Below are 10,909 nucleotides of genomic sequence, written 5' to 3' on the forward strand. Positions count from 1 at the left end.
AACGGCAAGTTTTCTAAATCCGAAAGAGGCACAAAAAATTCGATAAGACCAAACTAAAACGACATCTTTTCGCTAGCATCGTATCCCTCTGATTCGTATGGGGTTTTGCTTTGCTTTAAACACGCAAAACGTTGTTTGGCAAAATATTAAAAAAAAAATGGCTACAGGAAGTTTTTACCCCTTCTGTTAAATTTGTAAAAATGGACCTAGAAACTTTTCACTCTAAGCAAGCGATATGTATGTATGTATTTATTTATGAGTTTGGTGACTAGGGGTGAAAACATAGTGGAGTGGCGAGCAAAGCTTCAATTACAAACGTATATGCACGCTTTGCTTTTCACTGTGCGTTCTCCCATTGAAACATATGCGTTTGAAATCGACGCTCTGCTCGATGCTCTTTGCTCGCCGCTCCACTATGTTTTAGCCTAAATTGGCTTTTAAATAGTGGATAGTGGACAGCGTTGCCGCTTTGGTAATTTTTAACCAAAATTGGTAATCTTTTTCTTTATTTATCAAGTTTGGTAATTTGGTAATTAATTTTTCAATTTGGTAACTTTTTCGCTTCGGTCTTACATGCCAAATAGGTCAATATAGATTCTAATTCCACATCCTGAAAGTTTCGCAAGGCGAAGGTTGTTCCAGCCTTCCTTGTCTAATAGAATGGTGTGATCTTTAACAAACTGCTTTAAAGTGGCTATTGTTAAATATATCCACCGTGTCCTTTATGGAAAGGTTTTGGGTGGTCCTACCTTTCCCTGTCAGTTCGTCAGCTCTGCAATTACCATCAATTTTCCGGTGTACCCGGCAACCATATATATGAGTAGAATTCTACGTAAATATGCATGAAAAGCTACGGCATTCAGCGGGGGACTTCACTCTATCTATGTGTTAGCCGAAAGCTTTCCTTCAAGCGTTGAATTTTGATATATTTTCTTGTCACTTGTTTACATACAGTGGTCGAGAAAATTATAGCCGCACCATATTTTTACAAGTTTTAACATACTATTTTTTTGCGTAATTTAACTTTGGTTATTTCTTATAAAAAAATTCAACAATCTTTCGTAAAAATTTTAGGTGATTGGAGCGCTGATTGCCTGAATAGCTTGGTATCTTCGGATATACATATGTACAGACATATCGAGCCCTAACTGCCAAAATAACGTACTCGACAGTTTTTTCTAAATTTTCTTTTTGATGCAGAAAGGCGTCTAGATTCTCTAGGAATATTTCTGCATCAAAAAGAAAATTTTGAAAAAATGTCGATTACGTTATTTTGGCGGTTAAGGCGGGTTCACCGTTCGTGTCCGGACAACTTTTTATTTGCTCTCAAAATATTTTTGCCGGAGAGGGTGCTGAGGTACGGTTCACCGTTCAGTTCGGCCCATTTTATTTTGTTCTGAAGCAAACAGCTGATGATATCGTTGCCTACATATGATTTTGAGGGCGAAAAACACATGCAATTCGCTGTAAACGCATATAAAAGAGAACGCGGCAACCCGAATCAACAAGTCGTTCGGACAGAAAATCAAAATTAATTTGATTCGAACAAAGAGTGCTCAGCACATTTCTGTCGCACTCTCAGTGAGACAAAGTGGGAAAGGAACGCGTAAAATTACTAAAAAAAAGTGTCCGGACATGAACGGTGAATCCACCTTTAGGACTCGTTGTATATGTTTGTACAGTTCTGCACATAAAATAAGTTTGGTAATTTTTTGTTGAATTTGGTAACTTTTTTCTGGTGCCTCGGTAAAAAATAGAAAAATCTTATGGCAACACTGATAGTGGATAGTTATGAGAAATTTGGCACGCTGGGACAGTTCACATATTTTCAAAATTCATATTTATGAGTCGATTTGATTAAAATTCTGTTGTATCATTTATAAAAAAAAAAAAAAAAAAAGAATTCCATCATAGGTGTCGCTGAATTTACATTGGTGAAATAATTGAGTGTGGTTCGTATGTAGGGTCTGTAAGGACTACTTGAGATATCGCACACATTCTTCAAGAGCCAATTAATTCAAAATTCTCCGTTTGTCAAAAACTATTTCTTAGAACATGGTGCTCACATGGAGCTTTCAACGAATTACAACAAAATGTTGAAATATGTCAGTGTCTTTAAATATTTTGAGCACATTACCAAAAGTTACAAATATTGACTAAATACCTTTTTGATGTGATACGTAGACTTGAAGTCGATATTAATTGAGTTTCCAGCGAAAATAGGATGCGTTGCCTACATTCTAAACGAAAGGAACTAAACGTTTTTTTTTTTTTGATGTAGTGAGAGGGAGCAACAGCGCAAAACCAATTCTAAGACGTAGCGAAGCACGCCGGGTATTTGCTAGTACATACATATATAGTTAGTATAATAACTGAATGAAGAATATTTATCTCAAAGTTTTCTTAGGTAATTATTCATTAAGTATTTAAAAAGAAAGCAAAACAAAATACGAATACAAAGGGATATATGCATATAAATATGGCTTTTAGGCGAGCATTTGCCAAGTAAATAAAAAATCGTTTGAACTTTGCCGACGGAAAGTAAATAAATAAAAGTTCACACATTTACAGAAAAAAGGCAGAAAGCGAGGCATAACAAGCATCAGGGTAAATTAAATATTAAATAAGGTGCAAAAATTAAATAAGGCGCAAAAATTAAACATTGGCCAATTACAAAGGAAAAGTTAAAATAAAAAAGGCAATGAAAAAAATTATTTAAAACAGCAAAAAGTAAAATAATAACAAGTTATAAAAAGAGCAATAAAGAAAATAAAAAGTAAGGTGCAAAAATTAAATAAAGTGCAAAAATAAAAAGTTTACCAATTATAAAGGAAAAGTTAAAATAAAAAAGGAAATGAAAAAAATTATATAAAACACCAAAAAGTAAAATAACGAGTTATAAAAAGAGCAATAAAAATAAAATGAAACATAAATAAGGTGCAAAAATTAAAATTTGATTAATTACAAAGGAAAATAAGGTGCAAAAATTAAAAGTTGACCAATTACAAAGGAAAAAAATAAAATAATAACAAGTTATATAAAGAGCAATAAAAATAAAAATAAAAATAAAATAAATATGTGGCCGCTTCCTTTTAATGAAAATTACAAAGAATGTTTCTGAAGTTAGCGAAACACTACATATAGTTGTATCAAAATAACAATAACTAGGAATGCTAGTTACTGTCGACTTTCGACCAGCTTCCTAGTTATTTTGGAGCCTTGGGGATGATTTCAAACAAATAACGTCGATTATGTTATAAGGCACAAAGTTACTCAAAAGAAAATATCTTGCTTTCGAACTAAAAATTTTTATATCTTTTTTATAATTATTATTATTTTTTTGTTAACTACAGCCTAACGGGGCAACAATTTCTCTATAACCAATGTGTTTTATAAAAGTCCTTTGGTCATCAGACAAGTGACCTTGGTGTGAAGTATCTGAAATTCTGCAGTCTACTGGCAGTAACATACAATTGTCCATGATAAAATACAGGTCATAAAAAAGCAAGAAATTGGCATATTCTATTACCTAGTAAATAATTTGAGAAACTGTGCAAGCTCAATTTTAGGTGGGGGCTCTCATATAACACGTCAAAGTTAAATGATGGAATGGGGAAAATTTAGACCAAGAGTTAAACCTATTTTCAATTAAGTCAAAACTCGTCAAAATTTAAATCCTTTATGAATTAATATGCATATATCGGTATTATTGAATACGCCTTATTCTGATCGGTTCTAATATCACGAAGTAGTTTTTGTAGAAATTGCCCCAAAAAAAATCATAAAATAGAAAAAAGTAAAAAAAAAAAATTGTTTAATCATTTAAAAACATATTGCCCAAAATGCTTACATCTATCTGCCTGCATTTTCACTCACAACAAAAATGTTTGTTTATACTTTTCGAAATACACGCATAGTATGTCTGTACATATATTAATATTTTTTCCAAATCAACAATAGACGAACAGCTTAGGGGGGATGAAGAAAAGAATGATTAAAATAGAATAAATCCTCTCGCGTTAATATTTTTTGTTACACGAAATGGTTTAAATGCCCATCGGTCAGCAGTGCGTATACGTAATCGGAGTAGAGGCAAAAAGCAGAATGTTTTGAGAAGCTACATATCGATGGTCATCTGCAATAACGGTACAATTCAGAATTCAAAAGAAAAAAACTTACTTTTGTTAAGTCTCTCATGTCGCTAATTCTTGTCCAGTCCTAACTAAAGTACATACATATATATGTAGGTAATAAGGAACTGAAGTAAGTAAGTAAGTAAGTAAGTAAGTTTAGACATGCATTCAAATCCGAATTCAACTTGAATTGAATTATGGAAATTAGGTAATTGAAATTCGTTAAATGAAATATGCATCAAATATGGATGTCAGACGAAAGAGTTTGAAGAACGTTTTAGTTAGAAATTATTCTGAAAAGGGTTGCCACCTATTTGAAAAGTCGAATTTACTTAAATTATACACAAGTTATGTATATGAAATATTAAAATATGGGTGGTTTGACACCCATAGATTGCTAAGGAATCTTTAATTTAAACATTTAGAATATTTAGGGGTTTTAAGAAGGGGTTTTAAGAAGGTCGCCACCCATTTATAAAATAAACTAAATTCAATTATTACAATATCGGTTTTAATCGAAGTGCTTCATTTCTGAATTGCATATGGGCGTCAGGCGAAAGATACTTAAGGTTTAAATTTAAAGATATTTTGAAGAGGATTGGCACATTTTTTAAAAGTCAAATTAAATTAAATTATATGCAAGTTATATGTAATATTAAATACATAGTATTAAAAGATATTTAGTTTACATTCCAAGAATATTTTTGTGGGTGTATGAAGAGGTGTGCCACCTTTTTCAAAAGTCAAATTAAATTAAATTGTATACAAGTTATATGTAATATTAAAGATTTAATATTAAAAGACATTTAGTTTAAATTCAAGAATATTTCAAAAATGAGATGTCAAATTAAAGAGCTTGGCCGAACCGAACAATGCGAGACTTCGCTCCACTCAGAAAGGGCTTATCGGATTAAGATTAAATTTGGCACACCGATCGCATATATATATATTATATATAACTGCCATTAACATTTAGAAAAAAGTTTAAGTTTTTGAGTAGGATTGCCACCTATTTAAGTGTTAAATTAAATTTTGGTGTTTAAACGCCATGCAGTTTCACTACCTATATTAGTACGGGTAATAGAGAAATAATCAAGAATCAGAAACCGTCAACTTTTCCTATGCCGTCATTCAGTTCCTGAATGCATGAGTATTTTAAATTATAATTACACAAAGCTGGAATAAACTCAAATGATTTTCGAAACATACGACAGTTAGATCCCTACAGACTGTTTAGTGGATAGCCATTTCTTATTTAGTCCTTTTGACATCGAAATTAAAATTATATTGAAGCTATCTCAGGATTAATCATACAGCTAGCTATCAAATGCGTTATGATTTTTAAATCTTTCAATATATGCTGAATTAATATAATTTTACTACCACACAGCTAGTAAAAAATCTCAAAGATCGCACATAACTCGGCTGATACCCCTTTTAATATCAATAATTGTGCATTTATAAGTTGAAAAAGCCCTCTGACCTGCTCTCGGTCAATCTTATAAAGAGCAAAAATTCGTTGATTGATTTCCGTCAATTTTAAGCATACATATATTAGTTATCAATTTCACAGAATCTTTCCCAAACAAATGAATTTGCACACGTTATTAATTTAGAATTACCTAAACAATTATATACACACATACACTCAATAGTCTCTTCTAGGAGCCTTATCTTATGCCAAAACCGGCTTTCACTAAAAAACAGCTGACCGATTGACGGAATACCAGCATAAAGTATGGCATGCCGGTCGGTAGTCTATAGGCACTGTGCTTTTAGAAAAAAAAAAATATAAATAAAAATAGATAACAAAAATTGATAGTAATAAAAAAATATATTTATAATTGATTTCACGCCATATACTTAGCAGCAGTGGTTATTTAGTTTCCATACTGCTCCGCTATTCTTTAGTATGCCACTTATAATCGCATGCTATTTTGTTGTTATTATTCTGCCAGCATAATTAATTCATATACCACCGCTGCAATTTAAATTATCAGTTGACCTCATTTTCAACGCGCAACACTCGTGTGTGAGTGACGGTGTGTATGTGCTCACATAAACATAAATATTTAGTTTGCATGCAGATTTATTTGTGTAAATATATGCGTGCTTGTGTTTATGTGCCTAGCAACAGGCGAGAGCTTCCTCATACATAAGTACTGTTAGCGTCAAAATAAAGTGTACACCCAGTTCTAATGTAATATTCACAACTTTAATTATCTATGAAAATATAGTTCATTATATAATATTTACTATATATTTAAATCAAAGTTTCATAAAGTATATATACACTTTATATTATATAAAGTTCAAATACATTCAAAAAGTGTTCATCAAAATTTCAAAATTTTTATTTAGAATTTCTGGGAAATTTTCGAGTATGCAGTTTTGCAGCCCATTCAATTTTAGTAAGCAATGTGTAAGTTTAAAGTCGCTAAAAACTACCGTTGGCTTTTTAGAATTTTTACACAAAAAAGGATTCTAAAAAATCAACGATTATTTTAAGCGACTTGAAACTTGCACTTGAATGGGCTACAAAACTGCAAAATCGAAGATTTTCTAGAAATTCTGAATACAAATTTTGAAATTTTGACGATTTTTTTTTTTAAATTTATGTGAGCTTTATGTAAAGTGTAATACTTACTTTGATTTATACGGTTTATGTTATAGAATACATAACACTATGCGACAGTCAAAATCGGGATGGGATGAAACCAACGGGAAATGTTATATCGGTCAAAAACAAGTTATACGTGTCCCGGCGTTTCGCTGGGTCACGTCTAGGAATCGAGATATACATATAACTATCATATAGGGGAAATTGTCACCTTTGGTGGTCTTTTTTTGACATAACTTGAGAACCACTAGTCCGATTTTGCTCAAACAAATTTAAAAATTTTGATTATATAGAAAAACGTTATATGAACAGATTAAAGGAATCGTAATTTTTAATTTTTTTAAATTTGTTTGAGCAAAATCGGACTAGTGGTTCTCGAGTTATGTCAAAAAAAGACCACCAAAGGTGACAATTTCCCCTATATGATAGTTATATATATATATCTCGATTCCTAGACGTGACCCAGCGAAACGCCGGGACACGTATAACTTCTTTTTTACCGATATAACTTTCCCCGGTAGTGTGAACCCTTCCCGATCACTGACCCCTACCATTTGTCTCACAGTGTAATTAATGAAAAAAATTTTTCATGAAAATAATTGTGAATAGTATATTATAACAATGAGTACACTTTATTTTGACGCTCAAAGTATATGTATTCAACATATCGCACACGATCCTCAAAAATGACAAAACTCCAAATTTGGCGTTTTTGAAATTATGCAAATATACACAGAGCTTTTATTTAGCGTTTAGCAAAAGCTCGAGCAAATTTTCGTTATAATCTGTAGAAAAAAGCTAAGGTAAAGTCTTCCTTGCCCATATGATTAGCATGTGCTAAGAATTAGTTTTTCGCATTTTCTGATGAACGTGTAATTTTGAGTTGTGTCACTTTTGAAGATCGTGTGCAATATCAACAAAAAATTTTGTGCGCCAAGTAAAGTGGAGATAGTTGAATTAGCGATACTTAGGTCCATAAAATACAATGCTAATCTAAGAATCTGTAAGTATATTAGGGTGGCATTGAATTTAAATTAATTTGTGGGACAGTATATCTCGCAGCCACGACTTTTTTTATAGCAATCGATCAGTGGTTTTTTAACACCCAAACACCGAATTGAGTTGGGTATGTGGTATCTCCCTCCCCAAAAAAATTTCAACTTCTATAGAGGTTCACAGAGCTTCTGATTGAAAAACAAAAGGCAAATTTTGCTTGATAGTTTTTGATCAGAAATTAAGCGGAAATTTTCGCCATTTTTATGGGCGTTCTTTAAAAGCAAACTCGAGTTTTAGATGCTATTTTTTACCTAATAGTTTCCGAATAATTCCGAAGTCCCGAAGACTTCTTAAAAATCTCCAAAAAATTCTGAGAAATCCTGAAAACCTCCCGAAACAACCACAACGCGAGGAATCCCGAAAAGACTGCAAATATACAGAACAGGCCCGAAAAAGTAGCGAGAACAAGATGGCCTCTCTACGAAAACTCTCAAAAAATACCTAAGCATTTACTTTTATTAGCAATGCATCAACAATTACGTACTACGTACCTATACGTACGGTTACCGTATTTATGTCAGCCGAAGACAGGACAAAAAATTGTGTATGCCAATATTTTTTTTTATCAGCAAATCTTAAGACATTCCTCGTTAATCTAAAATTTACATATTTTACACTGAAAAGCTATCCTTAATTGGCATATCGTATATTTTTCGATATTTTATGAAAGCACCTCATAAATATTTTAAAAATATTCAGTAGTAACGCCATTCGTGATTCAAAATTGTCGGATATTTTTGACCAAACGAATTTGCCACAAATATTCCTCGGCAAAAAAACTTGAGATACATTTCAAATATGAGCCAAGTTAGAACATTAACTTTTGAAAGTTTAGTGAAAATATTTTCACTGCACTCCTCCCAACTTTGCAAATTTAGTACAAATTGGAAATTTGGCAAAAAAAACTGTAATTTGTGCTACGAGACAATTTAAACAACTCTAAACTTGTCTAAAAAATACTGCAGTTTACAGTTAAAACTGTGAATCTGACAGCATTGGCCGTATCCTACGAGAGTCACCGACAATACCGACACCGCGCCAGCGCTGCCAACTATCCTTAGCTATGAGGTGCCATATTAAGGATAAAAAAAGTGCCTAAATGTTCCAAATAGAAAAATAAAAGTGCCAAAAAGGTGCCATTTTTTTAATTCTTCACATTTAGAATTAAAATTAAAAACACATTTCTAAAACAAAAATCCAATGCCAAAGAATGATAAAGCAGTTGTATACACAATAGAAAATAGAAAATTTTAGTTTAGAAAAAGAAGTGCACGCAAAGGATTTCACAATGCATTGAAATATTACTATTTTTCGAAAGTGCCACTTGGCAATTTGTGTTAATAGGGCATTTGGAGTAAAATAGAGCCAAAAATGGCACGGTTTTAGTCTCTCTCTTACTCGGTACGTCAGCCCGCCGTCAGAAAGTTTTATGTGGTATGAAAGTAGGATCTCCGCTCGACATTGGATTGGGTGCGCATTAAGTTGGATTTATAATGTCAATTTGGAATCGATATTGCTTTTTTATGAAATGTATTGTAAACGCTCCCTTACCTCAGCGTCTGCTTTGTTAGCATAAGAAACTTTTTACATCGCCGACGGTTTGTCATCTGGCGCGACTGGACAATTTTACATGACGAGCTTTTTCCTAGTCCAGCTTAGCTCTATCCAAGAGTATAAATCTAGCGTCTGTGAGAGTACTCTGTCTTGCTTGGTAAATATTTAGTAAAATAATTTTGGTACAAAAATGTTCAGAGTTTCGTCTATGTGAGAACGGCCCTAATGCAAAACCAGTATAAGAACAAATAACAATGTATAACCCTGTACATATATATGTATGTGATATGCACACTTTTATGGGCCTACCTCACTAAAGGCACGTACTTACGCACTCGTATAAACACATACGTTATATGTAGATACATATGTATGTATGTATATTTGTGTTTATGAATTGCGCCAGTAAGTCAGCCTCCTTCCTTATTTTGGTTGCGTATACGCAACTACCCACGTTGTCTTCATGTTTTAATACACATAGAAACATACATTCATACATAGCATGTCTTCTTTTATGTATTAATTTGCTGACATCTCTCACCACTTGGAAGAAAAAAATTTCCGCTCACAAAATTATGAAATTCACATAAAATTTGTAAATTTATGTGCCGAAAAATGTGCAATACACCACAAAAATTTACCTACACACATTAAAAATTCAGCGAGAAAAATGCTGAAAAGAAAATAAAAAACAAAAAAGCGTAGTACAAACATACGCACTCTTCTAAAATTAACTGACTGACCTCCATAGGCGATTTTCGTTGTTTCGCAGATAGTATTACGCCTCCTACTTGGTTCTCTTCTTCTTCTTCTTCTTTCGCATTTTTATTCATTTTTTTTTGTTTGGCTACCCATTTTATGCTGCCATTTACTATGCGCCACATTCCTTTAGCGCGCCTACGCTTCTTGTGCTCGTTGCACAGATGTAGCCTACCGGTTGCTTTACATTTGCTGTTTGTCAACAATATCCTCATGTGCCCGGCTAGCTCAGTCGGTAGAGCATGAGACTCTTAATCTCAGGGTCGTGGGTTCGAGCCCCACGTTGGGCGAAAATAACTTTTTTAATATTTTTTTTTTTTATTTCTTATTTTTTTATAGGAAATGCGAGTTGATAAAATTCATCTATGTACTACGATGCAATAAGAAAAATCTGGACATTTTTTTCGAGGAGGTCAATTATTTTTGAATACTAAGCGGTAGTAGCAATAACTATAAAATTGGATTTGCGCGGCTCATCGGTTTTTGGATGTAACGCCATATTAAAAGCAGGCATGGTCAAAGTAATTTTCTAACTTTAGGACATCAAATAAATTTTGGAATATTAGCTTTCTTCACTCATAACATTTTTTATTTACTGTGGGTTGAAGTTTCTACTTCTTGGGCAAAGATCCAATTACTTTTAGTTTTACAAATCATTCTAGCGCGGAACCGAGACATCCAGCCAGTAAAATCATGCCGTGTAAAAGAAATATTTCAAAGTTATACTATTAGCGCCTAATATTAACCTGAGTTTTATCGAAAAAATATATTTTTTTCTTACGAAAGA

General features: G+C 32.7%; 1 non-coding gene across 1 annotated transcript; it reads left to right on the plus strand.

Moving 5' to 3' along the window:
* Positions 1–10,339: 10,339 nt before the first annotated feature.
* Trnak-cuu lies at positions 10,340–10,412 on the plus strand. The gene has a single exon. It is a non-coding gene; the product is annotated as a tRNA-Lys (tRNA).
* Positions 10,413–10,909: the final 497 nt, after the last annotated feature.

Source organism: Rhagoletis pomonella, unplaced genomic scaffold (assembly GCF_013731165.1).
Source record: "Rhagoletis pomonella isolate Grant_MI unplaced genomic scaffold, Rhpom_1.0 Rhpom_scaffold_00008, whole genome shotgun sequence".
In the NCBI taxonomy this organism is placed as follows: Eukaryota; Metazoa; Arthropoda; class Insecta; order Diptera; family Tephritidae; genus Rhagoletis; species Rhagoletis pomonella.